Genomic DNA, 16,683 nt, shown 5'->3' with positions numbered 1-16,683 from the left:
TAATAGGCTCTGAAGATTCACCAGTGAATGAGGTAGACAGGATTTTGCCTACATAAAGTTTTTATACTGGCTGCATCCCATTGAAATTATCATAGAACCATTCTATTCAATATCTTTATTGATAATCTGCAAGAACCAATCAATACATTTTATGCTCTGAAGTTATAGCAAAGATATAAAGGTCAAAGGTGAGCTGAAAATTATTTTAAGGTTCTTTCTAGAAATGTCAAAAATATACAGGGAGTTTGGCATGAATAAGTGTGGAAGAGAAGAGATTATTTTCCTTTCTGAGCTTGTCCTTTTAGTGTGCACTCTGTCATATCTTTTACATAGAATTTAAATATGATCCAAGGGAATATGTAAGAATTTATATTAATTGTGCATATATACCCTTCTTAGATTATTGCTGGATCTAGGTACAAATAACAGAATCTCTGGGATGTTTAGAATACTGGGACAGAGTGAGACATTAAAAAAGAGTTACACTAGTCAAAGTCAGCAAGAAGTAGTTCTTTGTCCATTTTTAAAGGTTAAGTGTCATATCAGAGGGAAGAATGTGCCCCTGCGTTGGAGGCTATTTAAGAAGAGGTGGTCTTCCAGGGTAGCTGTATTACTGAAGAGGTAAGAGAGACTGTATAAGGAGGGATGCATCATTTTAATGTGATAGTAAGTAGACCTTTGCTGATCTTAAGTAAATTTTCAATGTAGTACCAAGAGTAGGAACTGAATTAGCCTTAAGCTATTTGCCCGGAAATCATATATCATGTACAATAAACTCATGGAGTTTGCAAATAAAGAGAAAAAAAATAAAGTAGTTGTAAAAAGGTTCAGGGTTAATTTTGTGCATGACTTGTTCATGACTATTTCCTATGAAAAGAATCTGTGAGAGAAAATATATTCTAGATAAGGGCAAAAGATGTTATTATCAAGTGGCTAAAGACTCAGTGATGAATACAACATTTGTAAAGTGTTTTCCTTTATGTTTCCTAATATTAGAAATGCAGTGAAATTGTTTCTGGAAAAAAAAAGGTCAGCAATGTATGTTAGCACTGATATTGGTGCATCTTTCTTTTTACTGTATTGCAACTTGCATTTGCTCTAAACAAATCAGAATTCACCCAAATGATTCTTTTCTGAAACAAGTCTAAACAGAACATTTATAAAGGTCCTTGAGTGAGTCATTCAAGATTGTATAATCTTTTCCCATTATTACTCATTTCTGTATGTTTAGATCCCAGCTGGACAAGAAAGAGCAAATGCCAAAATAGAACAAGAATGGTTTTGTTGAGGTGTTTACAGAATAAGCAAAGCCTGGGTTTTAATTGGAATTTAATTCAGAGTTCTGTCTGAGTCTATCAAATGATCCCTGTTGAAGATTAAAAGTTTACTGCCTTAGGCAGTAAGTCTTAAATTATTTTTGATAGTATTTATTCTAAAATTTTAAAAACTGTGTACCTCTCACAGTTTAAGTTGTCAACAAAAATTTTTTTTTCATCATAAAGTTAAACAACGATAGAGGATGTAATTTTTGACCTATTTTAAATATTGCCATTCTAAAACAAGCGTATAACATCACTTTCAGATATATTCAGTGGAATCTAAATAATCTAAATATCATAGTAGTTTGACCCCCTACATCATTCTTTTAAAAATAGTCTTTATTAACAGTCAAAAATTTTTTATTTTTACTTTCTTAGGATTAATGTTAAAATTTAAGTTCCTCTTATAGAATGTTATCAAAAATTATATATTTATATGCTTAGAAGTCTTCTATTAAGCCATCAAACTTAAGTACATCAAAATTTGTAATTTAAAGTTTAAATTTTTTTCCTTGTGAACATAATCCTATAAAAGTTAAAATTTTCCTGGACTGAGTTATTTTTGTAGCTTACTAATATACAATTGATCAAAACAATATAAAGCTATTATAACGTTTGAAATATTACACAAATTGTAAAATTTTGTTGGAAATATATCTTAATGAGGTAATTAGGGCTGTTTTTCCCAATCTGCATTTCCATAGGGAAATATTCCTTAAAATTAGAATGTGGCATAGCTTAGCACATTTCACTCTCATTTTGTTTGATAGATTTAAATACCGAGAAAATCTGTTTACATAAGTAGATGAAAATGATAGTTTTATTGTGCACTGCTACTCATTTTTTAAAGCAATTTCTGAGTTATATGCCAAAAATCACAGTGATCTCTCAAAAGTTATTTTCAAATTACCTCTCAGCTGACATGTCAAGTCCTCCTTAATTTTTTTTTTTTTTTGTTTAATAAACACTTGGTTTGAAAAAGGATTTGTCACACTGGCATCAGAATTATTCAGTGTGAGTTGTCTTTTATTTGTTCTAATTCTTGCATTCCATGGCAATGTATCCTAAGACTCAGAATGGATAAGAGGTATGTTTCATGTAGTGGTTTATTTATTTATTTATTTTTTATAAAGTAGTAAAGGAGCAATTGTCTAAAGTATTGGTCCTCAAAGTTTGTTCCCTGGAACAACAGCATTAGTTTCACGCAGGAACTTGTGAAAAATGCAAATCCTCAGACCTTACCCTATTGAGTGAGAGATTATGGGAGTGGGGACAGCAGTATGGGTTTTTGCAGACACTCCAGTGATTCTCATGCATTCTAAAGTGTATGAGAACTGGCATAAAGGGGGACGCAAAAGCAGAAGCAGGAGCCTCCACCACAGACACCTCCCTAGGCAAATGAGTTTTAGAAAAGCATCCAGGTGGTAATCATAGTTCTGGAAATGACTTCACTTTTGTATATCCCTTGGAAAGTCTTAGGGCACTCACACAGTAGGAGTACTACCCTGGGAGTATACTAAGTTTTCCCCTGGTTTGGAGAAAGCTGCTTTAAGATACAGAGTCCTTCAAGTGCTTTCTGATTTTTAGTACGTCATCTGTCCATATTTATGACCTATGTGTTCTACTAGTCTGGTGGTGATTACTTCCCAACCTTTTAATGGGTCTCTGGTTTTAAAGAAAAATGTGAGAAAGGTTTTCTTTACAGGAAAAACTGAATAAAGCAGCATGATTAAAAATACTAATTTCTTAAAGACCTGATACAAAGTTTTAAATGTAGGAATTAAGAGAAATTTAAAAACAGAAAGAGAAGCAAAGAAGATATATTGTAATTTCTCTTCAAGAGCCAACCAGGAAAAGGAACCTCAAATTCAATGATGAGCCTTAAAAGAGGCATAGGTGGCAGAATCCTTTGGAGTGCACTGATCTCTACATTGCTTCAGTTCCCAGATCACCTCATCCTCTCCTATATTCATAAGCCAGATTAAACCCATTTTTCATATAATAATACATATTGAGCACTTACCAGGTTCCAGGCAGTATGTTAGGTGCTGGGGATACTGTCATAAACAAGATTAGCTGAGTTTCTGTTTTTAGGGAGCTTACAGTCTGATGAGAAAGATTAGTAATGGCATTAAAGTAGGAAGAGTCTGATTTCTCAAAATGCGAAAGCCTCTGTTCTTGACCATCTTTTTTTTTCCACTCTCCATCTTTGCCTGATTCCTTCGTAACTGTAGCTTAAATCCCTACATGATTACTTCCGTGTCCAGTTGGTTGGATTCTACAGGCACATGAAGATCTTTATCTTTCAAGTTGAACTATTATCTCTCTCTCTCCCTCTACCATTTTTTATAACTAGTAGTCATTCTGGCTCCTAATTTAATGCCCATGTTTAATCAATTGCCAAATTCTGTAATTCTACCTCCAAAGCCTTCTCATATCCATTCTCTTCTCTCTATCCCAACTGTCCTCAATATCTCACATAGCCTTACTATCTCTAGACACACTGCTTTCCAAATTACCTTTCAAACTACTGCAGAGTATTCTTTAAAATGTGCACATCAGAGCTTGGCATTCCCCAGCACAGAATTCTTCAGAACTTAATGCCTACAAAATAGAATCTAATTTCATATGCATAGACTTTACCTACTTGTCCAATCTAATATTCTGCAAAATGCTGTGAACAAAACCCCATACTATTTCATTTCATGTCTTGATTTAGAAATCGTAAGTGGAAAAACTATCGAATTTAAGTTCTAATGTTTTTATTTAATTGATCACTTTGGTTTCCTGTTCAGTCTCTGATCAAATGTCAGACTCTTCTTGTAGCAATTGTATGGGAGGCAGAAATGGAAGACTGAAACTGCCATTTGACTCAGTAGGACATAGGTGTGTCTTTCCAGGTAAACTCTGCACTCTTCTCCTGCTCTGTGCTCTGAGATACTGACAGTATAGACTGCTCCTATTGGGTTCAGCCACGGAGAGCATTGCAGGAAATCAGAACCAGAGAGGATAACTCTATATCAGTGTGTAGCCCCTTGGCTCCTCCCAGTCCTGTGGGATTGCCATGGGCTGGTGGTACTCTATAAGAAAGTTATTAGATCCTCCTGGGCAGCAGTCTCTACAGAGTCCTCTTTGCCTCCTGGTTCCACAGCTGCTCATAAGACCTTTCAGGACTGGCCTAGTAAGAGCTCTCCACTGTTTTTGGCCCCACGGATACTGTATTATGAAGTGTGATTTCCTTAAGCTTCTCACTTTTGTAAATAATCCCTTTATTAAACACTCTGACTAATTTTATTCGTGTCATCTATTTCCTGTTGGATTCCTGGCTGACAGTGTTATTTGATGCATTTCTTCAGGGGAAATGATGGAAGTAACCCCATTCATTTCGTTCATAGGATAGGCATGCTGCATTGCACACTGGTTCCCTTGGGTTACTTCTAAGGCGTCTTATTGTGTACTTATATGAGGTTATAGCTTTAATTCCTTTCTGGTAACCATTATACACAAAGCATGTGATTGTTGTAACTGCCAGCCATTTTTCTGCCTCAGCTATGCATAAACATGGCCACACTGCAGACTTCTTCGTCTGAACGTTGTGTTTTCTGGCTTAAATTTCCAAAATAAAATGTATTACTCCTTAACTTGAGTTCACAATCAAGGTCAGTTCTCAATGCTTGTTTTATAATTAGGAGGAAAAAAAAGAGGAGGAGTGAAGTAGCATAGGTGCACAACAAGTTTCTCTGAGACTAAATTCCAATATTTTTGGAACTTTATGCTTTATGGTTACCCACAGAGAAAGTAGGATGAGAAGGGAGGAAGACATTGCTATTTTAAACCTGCCAACAGATATTGTTTCTTTGGATAGAAGTATGCCTTTATCCTTCAGAGATGAATTTTTCCCTCTAGTTTTTGGAGAAGTCATCCCAGGGGAGGTCTTCAAGTTACACAAATTTAAGACCAAGTTCATACTTCGGGATGAATTGGTAAAAGGAGAAACTGAGCTGCTCTGCATTAAAAAGTAGATGTTGTTCTCTTCTCATACAAAATGTTGTATCTTTTAGATGGAACTTTAATACATATTCTGTTCGTTTTCTCTGGGGTCTTGATAAATTCTTGGCCAAGGCTTTCTGTGTTGAAGAGGAAAGCTGAGTCCAGCAACATGGTGGCAGATGTGCTGAAATCAAGAGAAACCTCTCCTAGAGATCTGTGCAGAGGCCTATACACTCTGGAAGTAGTCTACTAAAGTACACTGTTTTAAGTGTGGCTTGGTTGTGTTAGAATTCTTTACGTTTCCTTAAATTCTCAGGATAATTTACTTAAGTCTTGGCTATGCTTTTCAGAACTAAGACATGGACTATGGCTTCATTTGGGTAGGGTTGAGCAATAATAGATCAGCAGCGGTCTTGGTAAGCCTCATAAAGATGGTTGGGAATCACATGCGTGGTATGCGAAGGCTTGCTGGGGTCAGAGTGACGTGCAGGGCAATTTATGGAACAGGGCAGCGTTCCTTAACAAAATGTGCCAAGAACATTTTGTGAGAGGGGCCTCATATGATTTTTAAATTTTTGGCAGGTAACGTGTGTTTTTGGGAATGCTGTTTTGGTGATAAAGGGAAGTGCAACTTCTTAAAACTAAATTTGAGAATATCTATATGATTCAGGCTTTCTTATAAGTAGTATCTTCATTGCTTAATATGTGGCAATATTTTGACTTTTAACTTTGAATATCTTCTCCTTAAACATGAGGTAAATTAATAGATAATTTCATTTTGGATAAGGATATGTCATTCAAAAAAGTGATTAGGAAAATTGTTAATGAACATAATAAGCAAAGAAAATAAAAGTAACCCAGCAAAAGAAGTAGAAGAAAATTAGTTCCAATGGTGGGGGAAAAAAAATAGAAAATTAGTAAAGTAATTCCAGATGAATGAGAGTAAAACAACAATATCATTATTTTGGAAAAAGATTGAGGAAAGAAAGAAGACTTTCAGGGATTTTAGAGGCTCTAATAATCTAGGTTGAGCCAAAACATACCATTAAAAAGCAGGCTTTGGGATTCAGTGATGCTCTGATTATGAAAGGAGGAAAGATGAAAATGGTAAGTGCAACATTTAGCATACAGAGTTGAGGAAAATAGAAATACTATAAAGCATTCATGTCAACACAGTAGACAGTTTACATGGAACACCAAGAAATATTGGAAGCTCGCTACCAAAAGCACTAATGTTAGTGAAGGGCTTGGGAATTTCAGATTTTATAAGAATGAAACAAATTTAGAATTATTTTTTATTTAAATGAAGGTTTGAAAATACAAAAATAATAGCCCTGCTTATCCACAAAGGAGGACGTTCAGGATAGAGATTAGACCAAAGGACGAGAGATGCTGAAACAACTGAGAATGAATGGGCCACTGTGCTAAAGCTGGAAAATACGCAGCTAGGCTGAAAATAGCATGGGCAATTAGTACTTATTGAATATTGCCTAAATCATAACTCTCCATTGCACACCATGAAAACATTCCAGATATGTGCTAAATTATGTCCTTGCTCTTTTGTTGTTGTTATTGTTAATTTATTAGCTAAGTAACACCTGTTCAGTGTAAACTTGTGGGAAAATACAGAAAAGCACAAATAGGAAAGTAAATATTCAAGAGACTGTTTCCTTCAGATCACTACTTTTAACCCACACGGATCCAAAGAGTGCTCAATAACTGTATGTAGAGGGAACTATTTATTGGGTGCCAGTCACTCTCCTAAGTGTATTGCCATCTGTTTCTTTTCACAAGAAAGTAAACTCCGTGAGCACAAGGCCTCCTCTGTCTTGTTCATCACCATGTTCCTAACACCTGCAGTAGGGCCTGGCATGCAGCAGGCACTCAATAAATATTTATTAAATGAAGGACTAAATCACCTCTTCCAGTGTTCCTATCGATTTTATTGTCATGCCTATTTGCTGATGAGGAAACAGAGGTACAGAAAGATTATGCTGACTTCCCAAAGCTGCTTAGTGATGGGAGGTAGAGCTAGGATGTACACCTAGAAAGTTTGACTCTGGAGCTCATTAACGCATTTGGTTATTACTCCGTAGGTAGTGGGGAGTCGGTAGAAAATAAGGTCAATGTGATGGTATTAATAACATCACACTGGGCTGGGCGCGGTGGCTCACGCCTGTAATCCCAGCACTTTGGGAGGTGGGCAGATGACGAGGTCAGGAGATCACGACCATCCTGGCTAACACGGTGAAACCCTGTCTCTACTAAAAATACAAAAAAATTAGCTTGGTGTGGTGTTACGCACCTGTAATCCCAGCTGCTCCGGAGGCTGAGGCAGGAGAATCACTTGAACCTGGGAGGCGGAGGTTGCAGCAAGCCGAGATGGTGCCACTGCACTCCAGCCTGGTGATGAAGCGAGACTCTGTCACAAAAAAATAAAAAATAAAAGTAAAAAATAACATCGCACTGAAACTAAAACAGAAACCCCTTACCTCCATAAGACAGGTATTGTCAATAACCTATTACATTATTCATTGAGCAGTTCTGTCAACCAGCAGCATCAGAAGCTGAGGACAGAAAAAGAAAACTGTAAAGCCATTTGTCTCTCACTACTCTGCTCCAGAAATACGCCATCCATGGTTGTCTGGCACCTAAATTAGTGGCTGAATGATTTAGCAAATAAGAATCACAGAGCCTGTTGGGATTTCTAGAAGTTCACATAAATGAATGTTTAGAAAAAATATAGGTACAATTTGTGTCTATTTAAGACTGCAGAGTCAGAGTGAATGTCAGAGTCATTTCATTCTGGATTTCGGCACATTGTGACTTTTGTTGTTGCCTATTTTACCAAAATAAATATTTGCCACTTATTTTGGGATGCTGGGAACATGCCAGGACATCAGTGGAAATGTCTAGAACAGAATCGGGAGTTGTTTTCCAGCAAGCTGTGGACAAATCTCCATGCAGCCATTTTGCATGATCCTGGAGATCAAGAAATGCTTGCATGAATTTTCAAATACAGTTTACATTTTAGCATTCACAGGAGTCACTGATATGCCTATGGCATACCCTAGTTCACATAAGCATACAAGTCTGTGAATTTCTGAAGTGAATGGAGATTAAATAAAACAATCCAACTTTTACTTTCAAAGAAAATGTAGCAGAAAAAAATGACAACGTGTTCTAAGTTTTGATAAACCTTAGGAATGAACTTCAAATTAGGCTATAAATGTAAGAGCACAAATTCATTCCTTTGTTCATTTAGTTTTTCATTCATTCACAATGCTTTTTAAGCACAAACTACATTTCAGATATTATTTTATTTCTGAGATTCATTTCAGACTTTGTTACATTGTTACTACAATAGGACAAGACTCTTCTGGGTTTTAGTAATTGCTCCTCAAACATGAAACATTCAACCCTGCAGAAACGACCTGACAACATCCAACACTTATACTGGCACACTGAAAAGATATGTTATCTGTATCAGGATTAAAGACATCACAAGGTAAAGCAAGCTTTGTTGGAAACTAGAAATAGCCTGTGAGTTCAAGTTGGAAATAAATGTTTGGAGGCAGGAAGGAAGATTGGTATTCAAGCAACAAGTAGTTGTAATAATAAGTTTGTAATAATTCTGTGCCAAATAGGGACTCTCTATTTGAAACTATTGCCTCAAATATTTCATTCAACGTCATGTCTTATGCCTTCTTGTAAGTTGATTTAAGACGTACTGAGACAATGTCAAAAAACACAATGTTCTAGCTGAACTTTCTTTTCTTGTGTCTTTCAGTTCCTTGTTTAGGAGTTGGGAACTGGTTACTTACACTCAAAATAGACAGGAAAGCCCCCTTGAGTATCCCGAATGCCACTGAAAGATCCCGAGTTGACCTGTGGACTGGGGCAAGGCAGGATTGTCAGACCACAGTCAACAAAGGCAGAGCAGGTGTGGTAGAAAGCAGATGGGCCAGAAATCAGAAAATGTAGGATCAGGCCGGCGCAGTGGCTCACACCTGTAATCCCAGCACTTTGGGAGGCTGAGGCAGGTGGATCACTTGAGGTCAGGAGTTCAAGGTCAGCCTGACCAATGTGATGAAACCCCGTCTCTACTAAAAATACAAAAATTAGCCGGGCATGGTGGCAGGCACCTGTAATCCCAGCTACTCGGGAGGCTGAGGCAGGAGAATTGCTTGAACCCAGGAGGCGGAGGTTGCAGTGAGCAGAGATTGCAGCACTGCACTCCACCGTGGGCGACAGAATGAGCCCCTGTCTCAAAAAAGAAAATGTAGGCTCATACCCCAGTGTCTATCCAGTAACTGAGGGACTTTTGACACCCAGCCCCTGAGATTTAGTTTCCTCAGATAATGTGGCTGGCTCCCAATTGGACCTAAGCTGGTGGTTAGGATTTGGTACTGTCTGACAAACTGTGAAGAGGTCATTCTTAGGTATCATTTTTATGAACACGTGTTTTGGGGGGTTTTGGTTTAGCTGAAAACTAAAGGAAAAGATTTTTCCTTCTTGTTTCCTTGGTGGAAAAGTGAAAGGACAGAGGTCTATCCTATGTATATCTACCATTTAAGGCAGAAGAAGAAGGAACTACTTTTATTAGAGATTGAAACCAAGACATATGCAGCGCTGTGCTTCACAACATGAGGGGCAGAATGTGATCTGTAGTCATAGGGCAAGAGGCAAGGGAAATTGTGTCACTCTGGTACATGAGGGCTTCAGGGAACATGCCAGGGCATCAGTGGGAATGTCTAGACACCCAGACAGAACCAGAGGCTGCTTTGGGAGCTGGAGATGCTGTTAGGGCCTCTGCATAGATGGAATCAAGTCAGATGATTAGTTATTTAAGTCATTATGATCCCTTCAAGGCTGTTCTAGTGAAAACGGGGTAAATGAGGCTAAAAGTGTTTCAGACATTTTCGTTTAGTAGTAGTAGAGCCCTTTCTACTCACAATGAAAGCGTATTCTGAACACAGATACATAATACAGATAGAAGTAGAGCTCTCTGTGTTGAAATGGTAAGAACCTGGAGCTATCGACTTCGCTCAACCAGCATCTCTGTTTCTGACAGCTCCCTAAGTGCTTCCAATTTGCAGCCAAGGTGGAGGACCACTGCCTTAGAGAAATGCTTCTCAAACATTAATGTACTTACTAGTCACCTGGGGATCTTGTTAAAATGCAGGTTTCTATTCAGGAGGTCTGGGATGGGGTCTGAGGCTCTGCAAGTCTAACAAGCTCCCAGGTGATTCTGATGTTGCTGGTAGGTAAAACATACTTCGACTAACAAGGTCTTGGAGCACTGGTTCGCTCACGTTCGTGGGCATAAAAATCTCATAGGGTGCTTATTAAAACAAAGATTATTGTGTTTGGCTCTCAGAATGTTGGATTCAGTAGGTCTATGGTAGGGCCTGGTAATTTGCATTTCTAATGTGTTGACAGGTGATCTAGCTCTGGGCATGATCACATAGGGCAATATTTCCAAAACCTGGCAGAACTTGGCAACCTCATAATGTATACTCATGCTTGGCACCGCCACCCCTCCCCACTTCCCTTGGCCCTCCATCCCTGCCACTTGCAGAATCTGCTTTAAAGGCTCCTTGGTGATTCCAATCAAACCATTGACATAAGACCTTGTAGGTCACATGAGGACTTGAGATTCCATTCTGAATACATACTATATATTCATTGTCTCTGCTTTTCAAAATAATTTTTGACTGGATTAAAGATATTTTAAAACAGATCACTGATGAAATCCTAACACCTGAACTATACATTTTCATCTGGTTCCCTATGAATTATGTCATCTATTATCTGATGAATATTATTTCAGCAAATTATTTCATCTGAATAATTCCCATGAGGTAGATACTGCCTCCATTATCTCTTTTATTACAAGTGAGGGAGACTCAGAAATGTTGTTAGCCAGACGGTTATTTAATTCCTGTAGAGAAATAGATTAAGAGGTTCAAAATTGGTTAATTTTGGAATCTACTCATGCCAAACTAGCTATATTGTTTTCCTCCCACTTTCTATTAACTTGGGTCTGTTCCATTATGGGTTATGTGGCAGAAGCTAATTACTGGGAGCCTGTAATTTGAAGTGACAGGTAATTGAAACTTCAGTCTCTATGAATATCTGTGTAATGCATAATACATTATTAAGAACTAATTATTTAAAACACAAATGAAGCTGATTGAAGTCAGCTGCAGGAATTGGTGGTTAATATTAAAATTGAACTACAGATAATTAACTTGGGTCCAAAAAAGCTCATTTCAAGCTAGCTAGCAAAAATTATTTTTTGTCATTTGTTATTAATTATGACATGCTAATAAGCCTAATTTTATTTGGTCCATGTACATTTGCCTCATGTACTCAGGATAAAAAGCAGAATAGAAGTTCTAAATCCAAGAAAGGAAGAAAATAATCTATCCCACACTTGTATTAATATTTAACTTTTTGTTGAATTAATACTCTGAGGTTGCCAACACAAACCTCAGTGGAAATGGTGATTCTTTTGAAAGAATATTAAATTGGATTTTAGTTTCAAATGGGATGTTATTATTTTATAAAATTTTATCACCCAAATTTTTCTAAATGGAATATCTAATTAGAACAATAGGATGCATATCCCAATAGTTTATGTATATACACTGTAAAAATATATGCTATATAAATAATATATAACATATTATGATATATCATAATATATTATATAACATATGATATATAATAATATATAAGCTATTATATATGATATATCACATATAATATATATCATATTGAGATATAATATATTATATATCATATTATGATAAAATATATTATATATTATATAATACATTGTATATTATATCATATATATAATATCATACCTAATTTCCTTCTTGGTTTTTGTTTCTGGAATTGTCCACCTGAGGCTTTGTATCCTGCAGCAGCATATGATGATGTATCTTGTATAAGCACAGGAAACAAGTGAAGATTTTTTAAAGTATAGTTGAAGTAGTACCTATTGATAAACATATTTCTGTGGTTTGTGGAAGAGATCCCAGAAGTGTACATTTCTCCAGTACAAATACTTCATAGTGCTATGAAGATAGCAGCTCTAACTTCCTCTGCCACCTATCTGCAACTTTGGGCATTGGGAGCAAAATTAAAATCCTTGCCCATTAAAATCCTTGTGGGGCTTTAGAACTATAACCTCTAGTACTTAGTTTTCTTCAAGAGCAACAATCTCCAAGGCTAGCTACCTTGAGGATTTATAAGTTTAGTATAGATAGAAATGACAGATTTTCCTGCCCCCAGGTCTTCTTGTTGATTATTGAAAAAATATAGATTATTTTCCTCATCAAATATTTAGGGGGAAAAAAACTGATAAAGATAAGATTTCTTAAAGGTCCCCTGGCCAAGGTGGACACTTTGGCAGTAATTTTTTTGGTACCATTTGACTCAGTTGATCTTTCACTTAAACTCCTCCTGTAAACATTTTCTTCATTTGACTTCCAGGAATCAAATTCTTCTGGATTTTATTCTATTTCTTAGACATCTTCCTTGCTGGTTGCTCCACATGTTTTCTATTTATGTTTTCTCTCTTGTTGATATTATCCAGTCTTGTATTTGTAAATGACATAAATGTGTTTATGACTTGACCTAGACCTCTACATTGAGCTCCAAACATAGCCTACCCTACATCTCCACCTGGATGTTAATAGGGATCTCAACTTAACACACCCAAATACAAACTCGTGATCTCCCTCCTACTTGCTCTGTCCATCACCTTCCCTATTTCAGCACCACGACTGCTACCACCCTGGTCCAGGTCACCACTATCTCATGCTTGAGTTAAGCACTAATAGCCTACTAGACTGTTGGGTCCATTCTTTCTCCACTTTGGTTTAATTTTATCAGGGCAGCTAGAATGAGCCGATTCAAACCCAAATCGGACTATGTCACTTATTATTGAATGTCGCCAGTGGGTGCCCATCTATCTCAGAGTAAAAGACACAATTGACTCCATTCCTTCTGCTGCTGTTCTCCCTGCGCTCACTCTGCTAAGGCCTCACTGGTCGTCTTGCTGTTCCTGTGCATGCCAGGCCCACTCCCTTAGTGCTTTGCGCTGCTTTTTGGTCTGCCTGGATCAGTTGTCTTTCAGATACCCGCTTGGCTTTTTCTTTCACCTCCTACAGAACTTTGCTTTAAAAAAAGTGCCACTTTCTCAGAATAAGACTTACTTTTTTTTTTTTTTTTTTTTGAGACAGTCTCACTCTGTTAGCCAGGTTGGAGTACAGTGGCACGATTTCGGCTCATTGCAACCTCTGTCTTCCAGGTTCAAGTGATTCTCATGCCTCAGCCTTCCACGTAGCTGGGATTACAGGCATGTGCCACTATGCCCAGCTATTTTTTATTTTTATTTTTAGTAGAGACGGGGTTTCACCATGTTGGCCACATTGGTCTCAAACTTCTGACCTAAGTTGATCTGCCTGCCTCAGCCTCCCAAAGTGCTGGGATTACAGGCATGAGCCACAGTGCCCAGCCAGTAAAACCTTTCTTGAACATCTATTTAAAATTCCAACCACCTTGTTCAACATTCGTCTTCACTGACAACAAGAACAACTGGCCCCTTGTAGGCACCCAATATTTGTTGAATGAATGCATGATTATCTCCCTATACATAATTCTTCTGAACATTTGAGCAATGGGTGACCCATGTTTACAGAACTGTATCTTACCATACTCTTTATCCATATTTCTCATTGCTTGTTTGTTCTAAAAGCTAGATTTCCATTTTCTATTTTTTTCATTCAATAAATAGTTATTGATTTATTTCCATGTGCTGGACCTGTGCTAGGTGCTGAATAATACAGTAATGAAACAAACATTGTCCCTATTATCAGAGAAAGACATCGAATAAATAACACAAAGACATGTAATATTATAAATTGTTGTAAGATGTTGTGAAGGAAGAAACAATGTACTGTGAGGAACAGTAACAGTGGAGGGAGGGTATTTACTTTGGTGGGATGGGAAGGCCACCCTAAGGAGGTGATATTGAAGCTGAAGTGAGTTGTGAAGAACCACAAGAAACCAATAAAACAAAATATGAAGACTGGGTTGGGTGGGGGAAGTACACATTTCAGGGAAAGAAAACAATCCTATAGGAAAGCTCTGAGAAAACAAAAAACATGGCATATTTGAAAAATCAAAAGGAAGCCAATGTAATTAAGGTGGGGGATTGGCAGTTCCTGTAAGTTCCACAACATTGTATAATGATTAAGGGCTTTGATCCCTAGAGGCCGACTCCCTGGGTCAAATTCAGGATTCACCTCTTAATAGCCTGTCATATTTGACAAGTTATTTACTCCGTGCTTTAGTTTTCTCATCTGTAAAAGAAAGACATAGTGCTTATCCCATATGGTAATTGTGTTACTAAATTAGTGATTGGATGCTAAGTACTTAGGATATCTTCTGCAATGTAGTGTCTTAGTCTGTGTGAGCTGCTATAACATAATATCTTTAATTGGGTGGCTTATAAACAAAAGAAATGTATTTCTCACAGTTCTAGAGGCTGGAAAGGCCAAGGTCAAGGTGCAGGCAAGTTCAGTGTCTGGTGTGGACTTGTTTCCCAGTTGCCTTTTCCTGTGTCCTCACATGGTGGAAGAAGTCTCTTTTATAAGGGCACTAATCCTATTCATGGGAGCTCCACCCTCGTGACCTAATCACTTCCCAAAGGCCTTGCATTTGTCACAATCCTCCCTTTCTTTCCTACCCAATGAATAACAAGGGTCTTCCAGAGATTTCTGGTAAATAAGATTTTCACAAGTCAAGTCTTCTAATCGACTCATTAACCAAAATACTTCAACAAAGCTTTTAATTCAAGTTAGCACCTAAAAGCTAAACACTGACATCAGGCCACTAGAGTGAACCCAGTAAAGTGGAACATAACTTTCAATATTCTATTTGCATCTAAAACTCGTTTTGCTAAAATAAAAAAAATTTACTAGTTGATATCACCAATTTGCATTAGCACTGGTTGTTCAGTCTAAATTAGTTTTCTTTTTTGCTTCCAGGATACTATTATATTTTTCATGCCTTATTTCTATAAATATAATAAAAATATATTAAGAGTATCCATACACAACTTCTTGGCTGCAGACTAGGTCTGAATGCAGAATTGGCAACACATATTAGAACAATTACCAACAAAAAAGTCTTTTTCAAAGTTCTTTATGTGTTTCCCTTTCATGACACAAAGGACTAAGCAATGCATTATTTTCTATGCTATAATAAAATCATCCATTTTTAGCATTTTAACTGGTGGAGAAAATTATTTTGCTCTAAATGAAAATAGAAATTCTAAGTGCTAGTAGATGAATTCATATCGAATTATCTAAATTCTCTTATGGAAAGGCAATACTGGGATATTTAAGTTGAAATATTCTGCCTAGAAATCAATGCACCAGAGAAGCCTGATTTTCTGTAGAGAATGTTCCTTATTGTTGTAAAACATATTCCAAATTTCTGTGTATAGATTTATTTAATAAATTTTTACATTAATCCAATTTTAGTATTTAAATATATTTTCAGAGGGAAGGGGAGGGCCCTCTCTTTGCAATAAAAACCTTGTGTTGACTCTTAGGATAGTTAACTTCTTGCAGACACTTACGTTGTATGTTCCCTTTTCTAACAGTCAGATTTGTAACAAGCTATCTGGTATAGTGACAAATAAGCAAGAATTGCCCAAATCACCATGGAGGATCAGGGCACATCTTGCATTTTGCGTCCCCCAGAAGCATCTACTCTGCAATCTGCTCTAGTTGTATCATTTTTCTTAAACCAACCAGATCTGAGATAACAAAGATGAGTCCTAGGGAAAGAACAAGGAAATTTTATGTAGATTATTCTAACTTTGCATTTTATATCTTCTATATTACCCATGGCATCCCAAAATAGTATGATACTGACTTAGGGTAATAAGGGCCTGGAATACAAATGGAGAAAAGACAAAATACTCTACATGAACTGCCTGTACGTGAAATACTCCATTTGTAAGAAGTCCTTACAAAGAATAAACAACCATTTGTAGTTATAAAAATTATGTACAAGGACTTGGACAGTTCCCACCAGGATAGAATAATAGAGACCAGATTTATCCTTTTAAGCAAGAATTAGCAAAACAAAGTATATAAAATAATGGTTTTCAGATATTGAACATCATGCAGCACAGGACAGTCATCTCTGCAAGAAAAGAAAGCAATGTGGCAACTGAAAAGATGCCTTTCTATTTGCATAGATGAAAAGAATATCGCCGAGAGAGAATGTACCACTGGAGCAGGGGCCAGAGGGTGAGAAGGATGCGACATGGTACAGGAGAAAG

At 37.0% G+C, this 16,683-nt stretch overlaps 1 protein-coding gene across 1 annotated transcript in view; it reads right to left on the bottom strand.

Moving 5' to 3' along the window:
* TMEM167A (transmembrane protein 167A) overlaps positions 1 to 16,683 on the bottom strand; it is an 857,923-nt gene that overhangs the window by 540,896 nt on the left and 300,344 nt on the right. The window lies entirely within an intron of this gene.

This window comes from Macaca thibetana, chromosome 6, assembly GCF_024542745.1.
Source record: "Macaca thibetana thibetana isolate TM-01 chromosome 6, ASM2454274v1, whole genome shotgun sequence".
NCBI classification, from domain to species: Eukaryota; Metazoa; Chordata; class Mammalia; order Primates; family Cercopithecidae; genus Macaca; species Macaca thibetana.
The sequence above is the reverse complement of the archived record's forward strand: the minus strand, read 5'-3'. Positions and strand labels throughout refer to the sequence as shown.